Source organism: Tribolium madens, unplaced genomic scaffold (assembly GCF_015345945.1).
Source record: "Tribolium madens isolate multiple individuals breed KSU strain unplaced genomic scaffold, Tmad_KSU_1.1 Scaffold_91;HRSCAF=231;Tcas5.2_LG7, whole genome shotgun sequence".
Classification (NCBI taxonomy): Eukaryota; Metazoa; Arthropoda; class Insecta; order Coleoptera; family Tenebrionidae; genus Tribolium; species Tribolium madens.
In genome coordinates, this window is record NW_025401063.1 from 9,702,240 (window position 1) to 9,723,387 (window position 21,148).

General features: G+C 37.6%; 1 protein-coding gene across 3 annotated transcripts in view; it reads right to left on the reverse strand.

Moving 5' to 3' along the window:
- LOC123011951 (nucleolar protein 4) overlaps nucleotides 1-21,148 on the reverse strand; it is a 118,536-nt gene that overhangs the window by 48,351 nt on the left and 49,037 nt on the right. The window lies entirely within an intron of this gene.

Here is a 21,148-nt window from a genome sequence, read left to right on the forward strand (position 1 = left end):
AAATAGTTTTTTAGTAAAAGAAATTTGTACAATATTGCCGCTTTGTGCTGTTAGACAAACTGTTTAAATTTTAATTTTAAAAAGAATCTATTTAGACTATTTTTGAAATGATGGTCACAATGTTTCAATAAAAAAGGACGCGCCTGTTTCAATCGTGGGCGTCTTTTTTTCATCACCCTGTATAGTAGCTATTAAGACAACAAGAGTTTTATAGACAGTTTAAAAATCGAGGTTGTAGTTTAAATTGGAGCGACCCTCAGGAAGCGAAAATTTAGTAAACCGAGATTTTTAAACTACATATACTATAAAACTCCAAAATTTCTAATTATTACAACCGCCAGTACTGATACATTCATATAATTTTTTTAAACATTTATAACCTTTTAAGATCAGACTCTAAGTCTCTAAGTTAGAATAAGAATGATCAAAATCTCAATAATTTGAGGAAATTAGGTATATGTACTGCTAATCCACTTATACAAATTTTACATTTCCTAATTGTTGCTAACTATAGTTGTTATTTTCATTATTTAGTTATTTTCATTGTCTGCTTTTCCTTACAAATTATAAGTAGATTTTAAAACTTTAAAAAAATATTAATTAAGCGAGAAATATTTATACCTACAACGTTTTCACAAATAATTTTCGTTTTAAGTTAACTATATTTAACACCTCAAACTGTGTGACTTGAACGAAAACATTTAAAAAAAAAAGAAGTGTTCCAATTAATGTCATTTTCAGCTTTTGTCCTTTTTCTGTAATTTGACAGTGCTCGAAAATAGAACACTGACTAAATTAAATATTAGGTATTAATTCAAGCATAAAAAACACGAAGAACAATGAATGTATTTTTTAAAATATAAAATATAAAAAAGTAACTTCATTTATCTATACCAACATCAATAAAGAGTATATTGTTCCTAATATGTTCAAAACTTTATTTGGTCAATTACAATTTACTTATAAGTATATTTCTTAAGTTAAAATTGTTATAATACGAGTAGTATTATTGATGTTTAAAAAATAATGAAGTGGTTTCTCTTTAAAAAAAATCAAGTCATTTATTTGACTAATCAAACAATAAATTCTTTGAAATAAAAATAAAATGGTGCAAGATAATTGTGTATATTTTTTATATTCTAAATAAACGAGTTATCTCTATGTTCTTTCTTTATAACCCTTGCGACAATCCTTTTGCCGCTTTATAGCGCTAGCGTTCCGTATTAGGGGCAGGAGTGGCTGTGGGGTTGGAGGGTCGAGTAGGCGGCGGATATTCCGGAGGTCTGCAGGGTTGAGGATGATTCGGCACAACTCCGGCAGCCGGGGTATTCAGCTGAGGGTAACCAGGGGTATAAAACCGGAGCGGTGGTGTGAGTAGTCCCCGACCGTCGGAGCCCGAGAGGGTGGAACTAACTCGACGGTGCAACTCGCACACAGCTCTAGGGCTGGGGGAAGATTCGACCTTTCTCCTACACAAAGGAAAAATATCCGAACCACCCTCTCATACGACGCCGCACCCCGTGCTATGCTGTGCTCTTGTTACTATGGTTTTAACCGAACGCGCGGTGTAACCCGCCGGCAGGTGGAAATTCTATGAAAAACTTCCAACGTTTGTTTAACGTAATGGCCGAAAAGAGCGCTAGACATGAAAAACAGACGCATCGTTTGCATCCACTTCTACTCAGAAAAATCGACGCTGAAGAAAGACGTATTTGTATGTTGAAGAAGGCTTTGTCCTACTTCTAAAACAGCTTTTCTATTTTGCTTTAGTCGACAGCAAAGGGTTTCGTGATTGCAGCAACACCAAAAGAGTCTCACATAATATAATATGTTCTAATATTTTTTACCATTTACCGATCTAGTAACATAATTAAGTTATTCAAAAATAAGCTATAATATTCTACAATAAAAGTTTGATAAAGAAAACGATTAATAAAATAGCAAACGTAATAATTGAGATAATGGTCAAGACTATTAATCACCTACTAATAAATAGATTAGGTAATTTTGTTCACCACAATGCAGATTTGTCTGTATTTCGTCAAAAATGATACAAAAATCAAAATAAAAATAAAATCGGGATTCATTAAATAAGGTCCTCTTGTCAAATTATTCATTTCTTCCTACATGAGCATCTGCTTCTTCTGTTCCGCATCAACCACTCGCTTGTATCTTATTAAGTTATTAAGTGCTAATTACATCATTACGTATTTTTTGACGGAACCTCTACCGGATCCCATAATGGCTTAGTGATAGGTGTCGTGGGTACACGTTGAAGCCTCAGAACCAACCGGCTTAGTCGTCAAGCACTTATTTGTGTCTGCGGGTTCGGTGGCCGGTCGACACCCGGGTCTGCAGTTTGCACCGGGCCCCCCGTAATGCCTAGTGGACCCCTTCGGCCCTGCATTGATATACACACACATCTGCAGGAAGATCCGTGCGCCGTCTGCCAATATGTGTGCCCGAAGCCGAGCAGTAATTGCACTTCATTACCTGTGGTGAAGGGACGCTGCCACAGGGATGTAATTTCAAAAGGAAGAGAACGACACGCTTCGCAATCGTAAAAACTCGACCGTAAAAATGTCGTCAAATGGAACACTTGTCGATAATTATTCGAGCGTCTTTTTACAAGGAATGCTCACATGAAAACAATCGTCGGCGATTTATGGACGCCGTTAAGCGTTATATCTGTTTATAGCGGCGTTACCGTCGAACGTAACATAGAGAAAATGGCGGCGTTACATCGGTCATAACTCATAACATAGCAACGTTATATGTATGTAAATTTGTAACAATAGTAACACACTTAGGGGAGCAACATTCGAGACCACTGACATGACATTAAGTATAATTAGAATTTTTTTTGTTTTAAGGGAAACTTGACACCCATTCAAACAAGGTATACATTTCTGTTCTCTAAAAAAAAGCGATCGATACGCTCTCTTCTTCAAACTTTACCACTTGACTTTAGGTACAGTTGTTTCACAATAAAACTAAACTCTAAAATATTATTAAAAGAAAAGTAACAACTTTATTTATGAATTGCTTTAAATAAACATCAATTTGTAGAGTGACAAAATCTGTTTTTACTTAAAAAAAACTACATTGATTAAAAATTATTGCCGCAACTAATTTCACAAAAGCAAGGAAAATACGCCGAATCAATGATTGTGAGTGCCCAAAAAGTTGTTGTTATACGCCTAGCTTCCCCTGAATGCCATTTGCTATTTGCCGAATATTATTTCCTCTCTATTGAGTTTGGAAATATTCCTGCTGGGATGAGCGAGTATAAAAAAGCCGCGTCGAATGCAGGAGTTTTTCTAAGGCGACCCATTTGGAAAGCGGCACGGCACGAAGCGAGATAGCGGAACGTTCAAAGAGTAAGCAAAAAAAAGGAGCGGTGGAAAACTATGAAATACGGAAAAATGAAGTTCGCTCGGATAGCAAGGCTCCTACTGCCGACGAACACAAAAACACGGTCGTGCCGAAACTCCAGGGAGAAGACGAAAAAGAGAAAAAGGAAAAAAGGACTCTCGCCGGATCTCTGAAAAATACTTCGCACGAATCTTGGATGGCGGCAGAGGGAGCGAGGCCCTGAGAGGGGAATTAATCGGTGCCCCTTCTCCAAGATTTAGCGTCGCTGTAAATCTATTTATTATTTTAATCAAGATGTGCAGGCTTATTACATAAGACAGACGTGCAAAAGCTAAATTGGTACCATTAATCAAAAAGCTCAATCAGTGACCAAAAAAAATTGTAAAATTGCAATGATCCGCTCGTCACAAGCTTTCAGAATTAGCAAAAGCTCGATGCGGGTATGTAATAAGCAATTTTGAGTCGCTAAATGAAATAAGATCCGTAGGTGTGTCACCCCTGCAAGAGTGACGTGCACGACGTAATAAAGTTCAACTCCACTTAGTGAAAATCGCAGCTTCCCAAAGCTCGGCGAAATAAACACACCGTCGAAATTCGATAAAAACGGCATAATTGATAGAGTTGGTGGGGGGTGAAATGTATCAAATAGCGCGATCAACATGTGGTTACTTGTTTTTTAAATTCCCAAATCAACAGGTTTCAGATTTCGCCCTATCTCTGTCTCGATTTACTGCTGCTGCAGCTGAAATAAAATATATTCAAGTAAATAAGAGATTGTGCGCTGTTTCAGATTTTAGGCGGTAGTAGCGACGCCAATGGACAACACTGGAAGTTTTGTGAGATTCAGGAGGGAACGGTAAAGCGAGAAGAGAAGTACGAGCTACTGGCTTTAGATGGCGTGTCATGTGGAGCTTTGGTCGGAAAGACGATCGATTATGAAAATTTAAAAGTTTGCTAGGTTTTCAAGTTTCAGAGAATGTATTAAAATCCGATTGATGAAAATTATAACAATACTAGAAGCGTGCAACCACTAAATGCATAATTGTGAAAGAAACACGTTATTGTTTTATTAAATCTATTTATTTACACTTTTGACCTTAAACTCAATCACTATTAAAAAAATAATAGTTCTCATTTTGCTTTTTTTTTATATTAATACGAATTCAAACTTATTTTAAGCCACCGCAATTTTTACGATTCTATTTTGTACTTGTTGCACCCTTTCCATGCACAGCAAAAAATCCGAATAAATTTCAAAAGCCATCAATTTCACATTTGCAAGTTCATATATACGTGTGGAGGCGAAGCTGTCGACCGAAGCCGTCTCTAAAGTATCGGTCCCAATCTCTGTGGCGTCTTCAACATCGACATACGGAATCCCTGGCGAATACATTTGACTAGATTACCCGGACTGAGAACCGCAATCTCGACCCGAGACCTTAACCCGTGCAAAGCGCGACCTTCGAAGCTGAAAAGACCGTAAAAAATACCCCAAAGTTGAAAATGATTTATTAAGCATAGTCCGGGCGTTCGACAATCACCAATCATTCATTCTTCATAAAGAACTTGAGGTTTATGGTGTTTATGTAACTATTACTTTACAAATTTCAAATAAAATGTCTTACATAAATCTTTACACTAACGTATCTTGATTCAACTAAACAATAATGAAATACATAAAAATGTTAAACAACAAAGTACAACAAAAAATATTAGCAAAAATTATTCTGTCTATTTATTCTATGAATAAGCAAATTTCCTTTTACATTTTTTCATAGTTTCAATCAAAATTAGGTAACATAGGAAAACAATTTTATTTTTTACCAACAGCAGACAAATTTTTAATTTTTAATTTGTCAAAGTAGTTGTAGTATTGTTTTGAACCAGTCTATTTTTTATACGAATTTTTTTTTTGTCTAACAGAAGCAGATTTTTGTATAAGTCAGAGTAAACTCGAAATAGACCAAGTGTAATGTATGGATGCCATTCTATTACTTTAGCTGTTTCTATTGGCAAGAAGGGCGTCGACCGTGTTTAGCCGATCTATCGCGCCGCATATCCTCACGGGCCGGTTATTAAGCAATTTATCAGGTTAGCCCGGATTCACTCACCTACACGAAAGTAAGCTTGTGGCTCTCCGACTTGGTCCCGGAACAGCGTCCGTTATTTATGAGAGTCGTGATCATCCGAAAACGCACACTTTTCTTTTTTATTCCGATCGAGTTCGAAAAAAAGTCGATTCGAGCGTTGAACCGGCCCTCCGCGTCGCGTTTAATCATTCCGGGGCGTTGGCGGGTAAATAATGCGCCAGCGTTCGGAATGATAAGCGGCCAGTCCTTGGTCCTATTTGGCGGCGCGAGAGCTAACGATAACGACCGTGCATGTATCCGTTGTTAAGCGGAAACTGAAGCGAAGCAGCAACAGGTGTGTCGACGTCCCTGACGTCGCCCGACGCTCGCAGCCCAGACTTGTCATATTCCTGCTGGTCGTCTGTCATCTTTAGGACGTGATTCGCGGATGACCACCTGACCCGCAACACAACGAGCCGGAGGGATTTTTAAGAGAGCACTTTCAGCGAGTGCAGAGACGGACTAAGTTTCACGATACTAAAATAAATAAGTCACAGAATAATTGTTATAAAGAATAAATATTCGGTTGGAAGTCCATAGAAGCTTAATACGCTAGAAGCGTTTTGTTTGAATAACAATAAGGTAAGAAAAGAAGAAACCAAATGTAACAGTTCGGTGGTTAGGAACAGAAAGCTTGTGGGTGGTAGGTATCTAATAAATCTCCGTGCACCGTCACATTTAACTAATTTAGAATGTAAATGTAACGCTGTTATCTTATAAAGATTATTTCCGTCAAAATTCCAATTTTAAAGATAACGTAAACTAACACTACAGTAGTTTAAGTTTTTAAAACGTTATTTATAAAATGTTGCAATTTTATAATAGAGAATAGAGAGATATTATATAGATGGAAGCAAATAAGAAATACTTTTTGAAAGAGACTTTTCAATTTACATAGTGACATGAAATTTTACAACACGAGACGTTCTTCCATTTTATAAATATGTAGAATACAGTTTCGAAACACGTATATGTTTTGTCATCAGATTTTTGCGATTTCAGTACCATTTTGAAAAGTTTCTCCGTTGTTTTTTCTTTATGAAACAACGCTTTTCTTTCTTTTTTTTATAGAAAGGCATCTAAACGTGATGCTTTTAAAATTTAACTCTTTCACACCTACGTTAACGATATTTTTCTGTCTTAAGAAAATTGTATTATTGCTTCTTGAAGTAATACTAACAAAATTTTAACTGAAAATTTTAACAGTAATCGAAATTTAAAAGTAGAAAATTTTCAATTGTCTTTCGTTATCGAGTTATTGATAAAAATTTAATGTGTATGTAAATAATAAGTTTTACCGTAAAGTCGCTCCAATTAGTTATGTAACATAAATCATTACCACGGCCATGGCGATGTATGTGCTACAGAACGTTTGTGCTTCCATGATAAAGCATAGGAATGTTTTCTTTGAAGAAAGGCGAAACCTATTTGAGAATATTTTATGGCAACAAATGTGAAAAATATCTTGCTTCTAATATGAATCGTTTTTTATAAAATTTAAAGTTAAAATATTAAATTTTAGCTTTTATCATTAACTCGATAATGAAGAATAATCGCAAAATTTTCCACTCTTACTATTCGAACTATGTTAGCACTGTTAGTGTCCTGAAACAAACCCCAGAAGTACGAGCGTCAATTTTGAGACAGCCTGTATAAAGTATAGCGACGTTAAAAGCTTATAGAAAAACTTAAAAACCTACTTGGTAGATCAGAGATCTTAAATATTCTAAATATTAAGTTCAGCAAGGATAGAGAGAAAAAGAAATTGTTTTTCACGATATTTTATGTTGTTCTCAAGTCCCGTAAGTGATACCGACGTGTAGAAAATACTGCTTTAAACGGGTATGGATACCTTGACAATTAATTTATCAAGTTTTTTGTTTGATGTAGGTAATAAATATATGCATAAATTGAAAAATTTTAAAAACCTTAAAAATAAAAAAGCAAAAAATTGCAATATTAGCTCTACTAGACTCTAGTCTTCGCATCATTAAAAAGCTTTATAAAATTTCTATACACATCCGTCTCAATTATTTGTTCTTTTACGAACAAATGACGAAGAATTCAGAAAACATGTTATTATACGAATACAATGACGGTAACAGCATACCTATATTATCGATATAAAAATGTAACAAAATAAGTTATATAATGCGCCTAAATATTGACAAACAGTGCAGCATATGAACAATGACTTTTGAAAATCTACGTATTTATTTTATAGTAGCATTAACTCATTATAATTTCAAAAATAATGATCTTTCTAAACAATAAAATACATGTTGTTTCGTTGGCGGTGGTCGTCTGTCGGCGGTCAATCCGTTGTGTCCTCTATCGGAAATTTCCAGTTCGTTCCGATATGCACCCGGAAATTCCCGGCCGCTTCCGCGGAAACCTTCATTAATCTCCCGGCAATTTCCAGGAAAAACATCCGTACTCCGGCATCGAATCGGGGGAAAAAAGCCGTTCAAGTGCGTCGACCTTCATCAAAGATTCGTGAGTTTTTGCCGTCCGAGGAGGCAGCTAATCGTCCCCCAATTGTGGGCCCGAAGGCCCAACGTCAATAACGGCCGGTTAAGCGCTCATCAATAAGACATAACAATGCATACGCACAAATCCGGGCGGAGCGCTCGCTATATTCCTGCTGCCGCTATCGGTCACGCTGATTTATCACGACGCGCGTTGTTACCGAGTGCCTGCGTCGGTAACAGCGCGAGGGGCCGACGGGCGGGCGGCGGCGCCCGACACCCCATTTCCAAGACAAACGCGTCGCGGCCTTGTCATCGCTCAGACCGCCACTCGAAACCCATCGTATTTCATATACAGCACGCCTACGCGCACACATCCACACACATGGACGACATTGTAGGCGCGCTCTTTGTCACGAGGCATAAGTGAATCACACCGGTAGATAGAGGGCTGATATTCATCCGCTCGGAAAGCGTGATCGAATGTTTCGAAGGGGAATCGAAGCGGAGCTGTGTTATGTTGTCGATATGTAAATGTTTTGTAACCTCTACTTTACAATGTTTTTGTATGGGCTACACAACCAAAAGCTTTTCATACGATGGACTGATACATACACACAAAAATTAAATAAACAAAAAAAAATCAAATCAGATAGAATAATATAATTTCAACAAATTTTTATTTCTAGTGACTCAATACAAGCATACACAACACATTTTAAACCTGGTTTAGACATACAGGGTGATTCAAAAATGTCGGACCAACTCTCGAATGGTAATAGAAAACTTTCAGCTAAGCATAAACATGAATTCGGATTTTTGTTTCAACTTCTTTTTTTTGATAAAAACTACTGTCAATTTTCATATACCATGTAGGCATCTTATGTTTTTTGTTTCCAATGTTATTGGATTTAATTTATTGTTGAATTTGTTAGTTTGTTAAATGTTTTTAGACCATAAGACACAAATTGGTAATTTTTTTCAGTCTTACAAGACCTGCCGTTTCCACTAGCTAAATTCAAGATTACAACTTAATCCAAAATCTAATCTTTGAAGAGCTATATCTCGTGAAAAAAGACTCAAACAATTTTTTGTCATGAGAACTTTTAAATCAGTTAAATGTTCTTTATTACCACCCAGGAAATGGTCCGACACTTTTGAATCACCCTATATTTTACTAGTTATTACGATTTAACAACAGAGATACTTCCAAGTATTTTCAAGCACTTTGCGCTTTTAGACGAATTTGAACTTCCTGAGTGTATTTAGCTACTTATTTTTACTGCGAACAAAAAATTTTAACGTAAAAAATACTTGCTTTAATATACCTACAACCAAAATCAATAAAAATTGTGTTTTCTGTGCTACAGAAATTTTATTAAAAATGTGTTGGCCATAACAATCATGACATTAGAGAAATATGTAGGTAATATAAAAATGTTCACAAAACAAAATTATTTTTGTCGTTAATGTTAATAAATGTAAGTATACTTGTGAAATTAATTCATAAAAACAATGTATAGTCCATTTTGCAGAAATGCTTTACCCAGCTACTTATTGCCTTAATATTTGTCTGTGCAGTTCTTAATCTTAATAAGGTAAGTCTTAATACCAATATTGCCACCAAACCAGTAGTACAGTGTCGGTTCTTACTTTTGCTCAGTTTTTAATTAACTTCCACACGCTCCGTTTTGCGTTAGAACTGCACAGGAAAGTATTAAAGTAAAAAGAAACGTGTGTAGAGTCCTTACAGACATATCTCATATCAGATGAAAATAATTTTCACTTGAAACCTGAGCATGCATAAAAATTAATAAGATTAATAACATCTTATAGCAAGTGTTACATCACCGTTACATAGGTTCTCAATTTCGTGCTTCTTCGTAATTTTCCCTTAGGATCGATAAGAATATTATTAATTAGAAGATATGAGAAAATTGAGATATCATACAGTTTGAATACTACTGTCCAGGCGGTGAAAAGGCTCAAATCTACAGACCGTCAACCACCGGCCAAACATCGAAGCATAGACCACATTCCGCTTCCGTTCTACTTCCCATCCATAATTTATTTCCATTACTGTTGCTATTATCCTCTGAGCCACGCAAGCTCCCCCATGTTAATCGCACCCACCCCATGTTCAGACTCGTTCCGCTTTGATCGGCTTCCTATGAGCCTATCCGAAGGAAAAATGTGACTGGCACGATTTCATCGAGTCGAGGGAACCAGAGGGAGGAATATGCTTCTGCGGGTAGGTGTTTATAGGAAGTTCCTCCTTACAAGAGATTGGATTTGGAGCGTCGAACATTCAACTCACCGACTCTCTATGAATTATGAACGCGCGAATGACGTGATTTTGCCGAGCTTATGTTTAATATGAGTCGAGTATGTTACGTTTTTGCCGGAGGAAAAGATCCGGATTTGATCGGAGGGAAGGAAGGTGTTTTGTATTCCGAAATGACGGCAACTCCCCAGTTCCAGTATTGTTGGCAGCACGAGAGGCGGCAATAACATATGGATTGATGGCTGCGGGATGGATATGATTTGAATTAGATTCTGTGCGATTGATTTGAACGGTGGACAATAAAACCGGTTTGGGCTTTGACCATGCCAAATCTGAAAAATCGGACGTTAAAAAGAGAAGCTGGATCAATATTCAGAAAGTTCCTTCAGGCTTTCTTCATTATGCAGATTGTTGGGATATTACAAGAAGGGGACGCTCGTGGCTGCTAATTGCTCTATGTGGGAGGTTCAGTACCATTCTTTCATGTCTGATGCACTCACCCCTTCTTCTCTTACAAAACTTGATGAAATCGTATAAATTACAACTCTGTGGGTTGGCTATTTCTTTTTTTCCTTAGATTAAAAATTAATAGTTTTCAAAGGGCGCTAAAATTAAAAAATAACTCCAAAATTATTGTTAGAAAATCCACTTTTAATGTTTCAGAAGCTTTTATAACGTAAGTTACATTTCTGAAAATGTGAAAAAACATAATTAAGTCACTTTTGAGAATTTTTTGTACAAAAGTATAGGGTAGAACAGCTATTATTCGAATTGTTGGTTCTTCTTCATTGTTATTATCTGCGGTTTTGTGTTATTTTTTGCTTTTATCTGCGCTATTTCCCGCTTTCGGCCCTCTGCCGCCGCCTCTACAATTCACGGCCTGTTTATGTCGATACATCCGCTGTTACTTTAGGATCCCAGCGATTCATTGTTCGGGTCTGAAGCCCAAAAACAATGGATGTCAACTGATGTCATAATAACTGTAAAGCGTTGGCACGCCATTTGACGCGTTGTTACGCCACCTCTCCAGAAAAATACCAATATGGTCCGGGTTTAATCCATGCAATTACGGACCCGAACAAAGAACGAATAGCCACATACAATGAAGCATCGGCGGCGGTGTTATCGCTATCGACCAAGAGCCGCGTGCCTTAAGCCTATCATCAAGTTGGCGTGAGGTGGCAGCGGTAAGGAGCGGATGGTCGATTGCCGGGGGGCGTGCGATCAATCATGCCGCCACACCGCCTTCGGTAACGAGGGTGATGCAGGCGAAATGATGCATTACCGAGATTGCCGCCGCCGCCGCCGCCACTGGGGGATTCCCGCCGAAAACGGACAACACCTGCCCGAGGACGGTGCGTGGAATTGCATTAATCGAGGGATTAGTCGGTGAGGATTAGAGGCGACTGGGGTAATTGGGATTTGCATGGCGTGCATTTGGGGGCGGCGAGAGAGGTGAGAGCAGGTGGAATGAATTTTTTATTGGAGTTAATTTCGATCTAATTAACGTAGCTATTGGAACTTATGATGAATTATGATGTTGATGATGTTAAAAGCAAGTCCGTAGCTCAATTATATACCAGCAACAGTAGCTATAGATATATTGGATTGTTTTAGTTGAGAATTTATAATTAAATTATTACAATATTTGTGAACACGAATCAATAAATATTATTAGATAAATTTGGAATCCCATATTAATGTTTTTCTCTTAAATCTTTATAACATTTGTACCTTGCTTGTAAAAACACTGACAAAGTTACAACCGCACAGTAATCTAAAAGAAACATGTGATTTAAATTGTGAAAAAAATTAAACAACGGTAGTTTTTACTTTTTAAACAATATTAAAAAAAACTAATAATAAAATACAAAGTATATTTGTGTATCTAGTTTTAGAACGTGCTTTCACTTTAAATACAATTTTTCCAGTACGATGTACAGGCTGTACATACAGGCTGAGTCACTTATAATAAAGAAATAAATTCTACTTTAGCTAAAGCGTGTTTATTGAGACTAAATTTGTATTATTTTGCCCTAATTTAAAGTTTTTTTTTTTTTTAATTTTGTTATAGCAGCATCGAAGTAGGTATTTAACAAATGAGCTCGCAAATAAGAGAAAAGCTTTAATTACTTTATTTTAAATTCTTAAAATAGTTGTCACTCGATCATCCATCCACCTATCATCAAAATTTCTCCAAGTCGGCAACTTTTCATAAATTGATTGCAGAGATGTGCGAGTTTCCCCCCGTGCCACCCTTTCTATTCTTTCCATTCCTGACCAGGTGCGCACTCTTCTAGTAGAGCAATTACGCGGCGCATAAAACTGGAAATTTATTAAGTGGCAAACGTCGCCGTCACTTCGATTCGGTCCAATAATACGATTCCTATTTGTCATGTCATCTATTTAAACTGTAACTAACTGCGCGTCGTTCTAATACACCCAGCCAGCCCTCCATGACACGTTGCTCTCTGAAAAAAATTGACCATCAGGGAGTACGCCGAAAATAATTACCGGCGACGGCGGCGGCGGCGAAAGGGACGAAGCGGCGCTCAGTTGAGCTGTCCCGCTCGCATTAATATTGCAAGCGACGCTCCCGATTGTCTAACGAGCGAGGCTGCACGCGAGAGCGTCGGTCGTGTCGGTCGGGGATCGAGGGTGGTGGGAGCTCAGAAGGGATGAGACCCTCTCGGCTGTCTGCCCTGGCTGACAGATAGGCCGCGCACAGCACGTCAGCCACGGAGCAATCACCGGTTCGAGCGCGCTCTGCTATCCAACTTCGATTCCGGGATAAAGGGACCATAACGCAACCACGTCCTGAATTACAGCTGCAAACCGGAACTTTTTACAAGAGCTTACGCGAACTTTCGACGAGCGATTAGGTGCGCGAAAAACTTTCCCTAGCGATAGGTAGTAATAAGATTAAACTATTAGTTTTTCTCTTATGTCAAATTCGAATGAGTTGACCCACTTATGAAAAAAAACAAAATTGTTTTTTTTCAAGAGTAACCAATTTTAATCAAACAATAATAATCAGTTGTTGTCATTGTCATCTTTACCTTAAAGATAAAAAGTAATTTTTTTCTCTTCTAGAGAAAATTTTTGCCTGGTTATAAAAATTAGCATGGTTTTAAGCTTAGATGTGGTTTGTTTTTTTATAAAAAAAAATTGTCACTTATAATTACACGAGAGCTTTTTTTTTCGAAGTAAACTTGACATTTTAATGAGAATTTTGTTTTCTGGCAATTTAACGAAAAAAACTGCTTCTGAAAAAATTACGAGTTCGTAGGACGAGTAATTTTTTTCTGGCAGTTTTTTGAGTTAAATTGCTTAAAGGAAACAAAACTCAAATCAAAAATGTCATGTTTTCTTCGTAAAAAAAAGCTTGAGTGTAATTCGGTAATACAATTTAATGAATACGTAAATCCGATGATGCAGACCTACTAGATTCAGACGCTTTCAAAAGTTAGGTTCCGTTTTGTCGCTGTAATAGTTAGGGCAAACTTTTGTCGCTGTCATAGTGACAAAAACACCGCGGCTTATGGGATTTTTAGTGTATGAAAAAAATTGGCACTGTAAAAAGCTTTTTTTTCTTAGATTAAACACATAAAGCAAAAACACAAAAATTAACAAAAATCGGAATAAAAAAATACTTTAAATAACTACACAAACAAAAAAAACACTGTTAAAAAAGTAGAAAGACACTAGTAGAAAAATACAAAACTCATTTCAATAGAAAGCTTTTAACGGTTGTAGCTTCTTTTTAAGGCATTTCATTAAGAACAGTCTTTTGTCTTTTTAAGAGACTTCCAAACTAATAACGATTACGTAAAAAAATCCATTCGTAACGTCACATATAAAGTACAATCATTTTTCAGTTTCATAAAATCTTCCTGTTAGTTTTGCTTCCAGTTTAAATAATAAATCATAATAATAATAATCCGTATTAAACAAGTTAACCGTTATTGTAGATGTAATTTTTGAATATTTACTGTTTTCGTTGGGTGTAAGCTGAAACCTGACTCTAGCAAGTCTATAACAGCCCTCGCCACGTTTTCGTAATATTTTGTCGGTCAATTGCTCCTCACCTTACCCCTTTTACGAAAGGCGCAAACGCCAAATCCGGGCCGTGGCATATGTTACATACCTACGAATCAACGATAATGGCCATAACCGCAAATTAATTGAAAAAAACCTTTAAAGAGTATACTACTTCTAGGTCTGCTCTATAACCACATCGCTTGAAAGGGTGTGTGCGCGGCCGAGGGAGCTATCGCGCTAACTAGCGCCCATTATCCGGCCGGTCTCACCACACTACGTTTTTATGACTCTCTCGTAATATTCGATGATATCTGCGGCTCCCGAGAACGACGCGTCCCGACGCTCCATTTCGTCGGTGATGTGTGCACTCGGAATAATCAGACGGAGAGAAAGGAAAAAAGCCTTACGACGAGGGTTTTCGCAGGGGTTTTTCAATTAATCCGGGATGTTCCGGGCCGCTGAGACTCGCTAACAGATGGAAGCGAAAGAGGATAGTTGTAAAGTTGCAAAGGAAGAGAGATTTTTTTTAATACCTTATTATACGGTGATACTTTAGAAAAACTCACACAACGCCGACACCGAAAGTCGTGAAAAAACCGACATGATCAGCAAGTGAATTAAAATATACCTATACAGGGTTTCAATTTTAAAACTTGCAATTGCCAATATCTCTAGAACTAAAAAAGTTATTGAGAATCACTCAAAACCGTTTCGGTAGTTATTAGGGGGAATCAAAATGGCATGGTAAGTGACGCTCCTCCACCCACCCTTCAAGCCACAGCCACCTTAATTTAAAAATTTTAAATGGCACGACCCTACATGCGATACATCGTTGGAAAGCCCATAACAAGCGCTTTTCAAAAATGTCATACAACGGCCTATTTGGTAAAGTCATTTTTCCAATTATTCAAGACGTTAAATTTTATTTATTTTTATTATATTCAAGGATGGGTGGAGGTGAGTCACTTATCATGTCATTTTAATTCCCCCTAGGAACCACCAAAACGGTTTTGAGTAATTATTAATAACTTTTTCAGTTGAGAGAAATTGCCGATTGCAAATTTTAAAATTGACACAGTCTATATAGAAAAATAGAAACAAATGTGCTCATCCAAAGAATAGAATAATTAATTTTAATATTTTGATGTGTATTAAAAGAGCAGACTAACAAATATGACGTAGGTAGAATGAAAGCAAAACACCAAAACCGATCACCACAATTGTTATTTCAAAAAGTTTAATGAAAAGCGCTTCTCATATTTAAATAAAATGAAATTCTGCTTTTTAGGTTTTACTTTAATTAGGTTGGCGTTTCAAAAAAATTAATATTTTTTATTTTGTACTCAATGTTAAAGAGTGCTTTTATCAACTAATTTCAGTAGATAAAGTAGTCTTTTATTGTCTAGTGAAATAAAGTAATTTTTATCTACTGTTTATATTTTATCAACTAATGTCAGTAGATAGAGTGGTCTTTTATCGTCTAGTGAAATAAAGTAATTTTCATCTACTGGTTATATTCAAGAAATTCTAGTAGATGAGAACAAAATAAAACGAAATATTATACACGACGATAAAGATTGTTTATCTACTAGTGAAAAAAGTCCACTCGTGACTTCGTCACTCGTAAACTTAACCTTTTCACTCGTAGATATACAATTTCTTTATCGTCTTGTATAATAAATAACTATTAGGTTTAGGTTGTCAATGTTGAGTTGGTTCCACGTTGGTAGCAGACGAATTAGGGCCAGCAGTGCGATTCATCGTTGTAAGTCTCTTTCTTGTAATTCACGGTTTTGTTTTCAAGCATTGTTGTATCTCTCCGCTTTGGCGCGTACTTGTTCCCAGTTAAACGAGTCGTCTCGTTTGCCAACTCCGGATAGTTTGTAAGTATATGTGATACGTCTGACGGTGCCATACGACACGAGCACTAGACAAATAAAGCAGAACCGAGCGCTCGATGGGCATAACTCGGCCGATTCTTTGGCCACCTTCCAGAGGACAATCAGGTCCGACCCTCGGCATTGTCCGATGATGTGTTTGGAAATCTGAATACCACATGTATATCGATCAGGAAAATCGAGAGCGTGATAAGTGGCAACGGACGTGTTCCGCTCGGTTAGCACCGGGGACGGCGGCCGGGGCGGCGACCTGACTGCCTTTATGCGGTTATATTCCCAGATTTCCTGATAGCGACCCGAATCCGCCGATATTTCGAATATGCGTTAATGCCGAGAGCTCCGTTCAATTAGTACAAACTGAAAGCTATATGGAAGTTCTTCAGAGCGGGCTATCTTCGACTCTCCGAGGAACGAGAACGGCACAGTTAACCACGAACTTTCCTGCATAAAAACGGACTACTTAATAGCAGGAACCGCGGCGTTGTTGTTCGAGGTTTAATTCTTTAAATTAACTCGTTTTTAATGTTGCCACGATTTGTGTTTGTAAAGCTGAATTATTCACGCTGAGGAAATGGCCCGGTTTAGTTCTACGAGAGAGGATGTGATTAGGCTCACGGGCGGAGCAGTGTATCGATCGATATTGCAAACTCGATCAAAGAGACATTTGATTTTCATCATACATAACGCAAACGAAAAGTGCGAAAGGGGATCATAAAACTTGGAAAAATTACCAATCAGTAGTTAAAAGCCGGTTAGGGAAAGATTTTTTACCAACTTTTTAGAAGGTTTTTTATAACGTAGCACTAACTTGAGAAGTTACAGTTTTGAGCGGTCAGGCGGTTGATAACTTCCAAAGTCACAAATTTGGAACATGTTTCAACAACCGATTTTGTTAAGTGTAGACGTTCATTATTGACAAAGTAAAAACTCTAGTATGAAATAAATATACCAAGTTGATTTAAACGTATAAGTTGAATAAAAACTATGAAGCCACAACTTTTCTTTTTAAATCATTTTGTATTTACGTGATGCGATTTTTTTTCAAATGACATTTTTTTGATAAAAATTGATCAAAGTGTAGATAGATATAATCCTTAAATCAAAGCTTTTGTAAAAGCTTTAAAAAGTTTTATAGTAGGTTGTCATTAAAAAAAAAAAATGTATCAGACCAAAAAACAAAAAAAAAATTCTAAAAATTTTATTCTTCATAAAACGTCATATGTTTATAATAAGGGAGATCGAGTACAGTTGTAACGCTGTACAAAAGTAACGCAAACTCCAAGTAAAAAATCTGCAGTAAAAATGTTACAATTGTACCCGGACCTCCTCTATTTTATCATTGTATCAATTAATTTTTTCGAAAAATAAATAGTTTAAGCAAAAAGTGTTTGTTATTACTTTTTGTTCACATAGTATAAATAGGTTAACGAAAACAAAATTTTATTATACAAAAAAAATCATGAAACATGTCATAAAATTGCTTTATTAGTTTGTAACCATAATTTCACTAAATTTTGCGTAAATCAGTCTTGTGTCTTGTAGAAATCATGGCGACTAGCTTATAAAAAATGGACATAATCATTATACTGGTGAGCCGTACTTGATGTGTTAAAGAAAAGTGACAAAGCATTAAAGCTATTGTTGTTTAAATTATTGAGCAAGTAAATAATTATTTTGCATCACGATCCTTTTCGATTGTTTACTGAATCTGTTACCAAGACAGTAGCTTATGTTTACTGGTTTGTGCGTCAGCAAGTAAATTACTTACCGACGTCTTTTTATATCAATGTTTCAATTTTTCAGGTATTACTGCCCATTCACTATTTGAATTGGATTCTGCAAAGTCAATTCTTTATTTAGTACAGAAAGTAAAAAAAGTGAAACAACATTCAATTTGAACCCAATTTATATTCAACAAATATATTTTGTTTGTCAATAATGCTAAATGATGTCTTAGGCCGAAATTTCAAGTTACATAGCATCAACCAATGACACTGCTAAATTTGCGGCGTTTAGACTGCGACCCGCGCATCTTTGCGACGCAACTTGAAATTTCGGCTTATAAAATCAGTTGGAAAAATTGATTTATTTAAATAAAGAAAAAAATGCTAAAATAGTGCAAAAAAAAACGCTATGCGTGAGTATAACGAAAGTTAAAAGGGGTGAAAGTCCTTACTGTTCTTGATGCTCCAACTACTACCACTACGTCAAACTAAACTAAAACTAATGAGAAATATCATATTAAGAGTAGAAAGCTGAATTTGCAGAATCTGCTGCAACACCCATTTTTCTGTTCTAGCTTCTGACCGTGTTATAAAGCAGCCAGTTGATATTTTACCGATAAAGCGCCGCTTCTGAACTTTTACGTGATTAAACATGCCGTTTCCAGTATAACAAATATAGCTATTAAACATAACGTATAAACTCAGTACTAGTTCTGTTCCAGTTTGTAGTTTACATCTACGGAACGCAACTTGTCAACACTCACCGAAATCATTTTGTAGGTGCCGTTCGCGGTCCATCGACGATAATTACAAAAGCTCTGGCGACGTTTCGTCCAACGCAAAGACTGCCTCGTCATCTTCAACGTTTCCTTTTTTTGCAAACGAACAATCCAATTGTCAGACCTCAGAAATTCGTCCGTAACGCGAGTTAATGCGGCGACGTTTCTTCTACGGCTTCTTCAGGGTGAGAAGACCGTTCCCACCCGCGGTCCCTAATTACGCAAGACCTCTAGAGATGCGCCGGAAATGAGATCACACTAATGCGATTAGAAGTTCGCCAGAGGTCGGTTTGGTTCGAGGGGAGTCGGTAAACACCTGCGACTTGTCATCTCGTGTAATACATCCCCGAGGGACGTGCTCACCACCGCCTCCGAGTTGCAGCGTCCGTAAATTTTGCATTTTGCGCGATATAACGCTGAGGACTGAAGTAGCTGCCGACGGAACGTGATGGCATAGGGAGATTATGCTCCCTCTTTATGTATGGAGCGTGAGCGGCGAGGGATATTAGTCGCCGCCGACGTCGCCACACCGCAGACCCAAACAAGAAAAATTTACATTACGGACGCTCCGGGCGGCGGCGGCTGCATCCACGGATCATTATTAATAAAAGACGAGGAGTAAAAATGTGATGCGTGATAAGGGAAGCACAAGGTGGTGGCCCGTTTGTTAATTCGCTTCAGCTGTTGTTAGTGTGGTATGATTTAAAAAAACGAAACAATTTTTATCAATCCATTCATTTAACTTCCAGTTAATATTGGGTTTTCGGTTTTACGACTTGTATTACAAGCGTTATTATTATGACAAAACCTGAGGTCTTGAAATTTCACGTAGTTTCTTTTTTTTTTTTCATATTCCAACTGGCTCCACTGTAGCCGAATAACTCAGACCGCTTTCATGCTGACAAAAACGCGCGTTTGCCAGATAATATAAACTTCCTGTCGGCGGCTGTAATTAGGCCGCTATCCGTAATGATTCGGTCGGCCGGATCAGAGCGAGGACTGCCCCTCTGGCACACCGGGCAATTAGCAGCGCAGATGGCCTTCTCTATTCGCCCCCGGGAGCATAAACGATGGCCGATTCACGCGATCTCTCTCGACAATAGGCACGTCCGTCTGCACTCCGCAAAAACCTTTTGTCGTCTTTAATTCGCCTCCGTCCATAAACATGCCTCCGTGCGAGGCGATCGACCGGGGATAAGACTGGCTTCCGACGCTTCCGACATCAAAAACTCATCTGTCAAAGTTTATGTCGGGTGCGACGAAAAGACGACTCGGTCCGTCTTAAAATTCTCACTTGTTCGAAACGCTAATCCCAATTTATGCGCGATATTTCCGGACCGGCGCATCCACCAAAATCAACTCCGGAATAATAACGACTCCGAGACGTACCTGAAAACGGTCCAGGACAAGGCGGCGCTAATTGGAGAGAAAGAGCCAGACTAATCAATGAGTGAAAATAGAACGGAACGTAAAAATTTTAAAACCGAACTTTCACATTTCATGACTTATTCACTATTGCCAAGTTTTAAATTCTGAAATTCCTGCTGTAAACTGCATGTAACCTCCTGCTACCGATCGTTTTACCACTTTACGATACGACTGGTTTATGTCAGAGCAAAAGAAATCATCAACTTTACCCTAAACTTGTAATTGCGTGTAACTGCCCTCAAATAAAAATGTCCAAAATAACATAAGACAAAGTAAATTAAAAGATTTGTCTTTTCAGAAAATTTTTATTTAAAGACAATTGCACATGGTGCAGTTTGCACCGAATAAACTTGCTTCCCATGTTTCCACGAAAACCAGAAACCGAGTCCGTATCTATATTCCCGTCGCCATATTTCGCGAGTTTTTCCCTTCCTTCCCCATCTTATTTATGCTAACCCCGTCCCAATTATTATAACACACAACAACGTCGAAACTTCCTGGCTCTAATCTCGGATTCGAGACGTAATACAAATTACGAATTAGCAAGCTTGCAAGGCCTGTTTTTCTGGGGAGTGGTTGATTTTTAATTGGGCTAATTGGAGAAAATCCATAAAACAAAAGAGCCCCATCGAGGTACCGGATCCAAACGCAACCCTTTAATTATGTATAGGTACACGGCAATCAAATAAAAATTAATTAAATGCAACGCACTCACTGATTAATTACAAGCGCTCTCTCTCGTCGCAGTGCCCTTTAATATTGCAAGGGGCGAATGTTATTAACTCACGTGCGACGTCACGCGATCGATTTTTTTTTCGATTTGTAGAAAACGAACTAATTTAAACCAGACCAGTAAAATATGGTCGACTGAATAAACAAACGGTAATTAAAAACGCAAACAGATTCGAAAGGTATTTGAGTTTGAGTACGGCCCTGGTGAGAGGATCGGGCCGACAAGCGACGGGTCAAGAGATGAAGGGAAAAGTACGTGACGCGGCTTTCAGATACAAAGCTTTCGCCGC